Here is a 1,160-nt window from a genome sequence, read left to right as displayed (position 1 = left end):
TCAAATATGATGGTGAAATTAGGTCATTTCCAGATAAACAGAAATTAAGGGACTATGTAAAAACCAAACCAAACTTACAAGACTTATTAAAGGAAGAACTTCGATCTGAGAACAGAACAAACAATATCAGACCACAGGCTGAATCGAGGACACAGGATTGTACTAGCCAGATACCAACCTAGGAAATGAACTCTTAAGGACTATGCAAAACCAAAAGAATTACAAAAAGGAACCAGAGAGGTTAATCTGTAAATGACAACAGCATCAGAACAATAAAAGACGGAATAAACGGTGTAGGTATAGAACCTTCTAATGGAGAGGAAGTCAAGCAGTACCAAGTAATAATAGACTGGTACAAATCCAGAAAGATAAGGGTAAATTTCAAGGTAACCACAAAGAAAGTTAAAAAACCTACTCATCAAAATAAAGAAGAAAAACATAAAGTCTCAGTAAAAACAAAACCTACCTACAAAAACAAAAGAAATGAAAAAAAAGCCATAAATGAAAGAACTCAGCACAGGAGAGTAAGAGGAACAAAGAAAACATCAGCACCACAAAAAAAAAAAAGCACTACAAAATGGAATCCCTCTCCTAGGACTATATCCTAGAGAAATAAGAGCTGTCACACGAATAGACATATGCACACCCATATTCACTCAGTACTGTTCACAATAGCAAAAAGATGGAAACAACCTAGATGCCCATCAACAGATGAATGGATAAACAAACTACGGTACATACACACAATGGTGTATTATACACAGATAAAGAACAATGATGAATCTGTGAAGCAGCTCATAACATGGATGAAACTGGAGGACATTATGCTGAGTGAAATAAGTTAATCACAAAAGGACAAATATTGTATGAGGCCTCTACTGTATAACACTTGTAAAAGTTTACACACAAAAAGAAACAATCTTTGTTGGTTATGAGGGATGGGAGTGATGAGGGGGGGAACTAAATAGATAAGCGGTAACTTTGGTAAAGGGTAAGACAGTACACATTACTGGGGAAGCCAGCACAACTTGTACAAGGAAAGATCATAGAAGCTCCACAGACACTTCCAAACTCCCTGAGGGACTGAATTGCTGGGCAGAGGGCTGTGGGGACCATGGTCTCGGGGAACATCTAGCTCAATTGGCATAACACAGTTTATA

This window comes from Trichechus manatus, unplaced genomic scaffold, assembly GCF_000243295.1.
Source record: "Trichechus manatus latirostris isolate Lorelei unplaced genomic scaffold, TriManLat1.0 scaffold00142, whole genome shotgun sequence".
NCBI classification, from domain to species: domain Eukaryota; kingdom Metazoa; phylum Chordata; class Mammalia; order Sirenia; family Trichechidae; genus Trichechus; species Trichechus manatus.
This window is presented reverse-complemented; position numbering follows the sequence as displayed.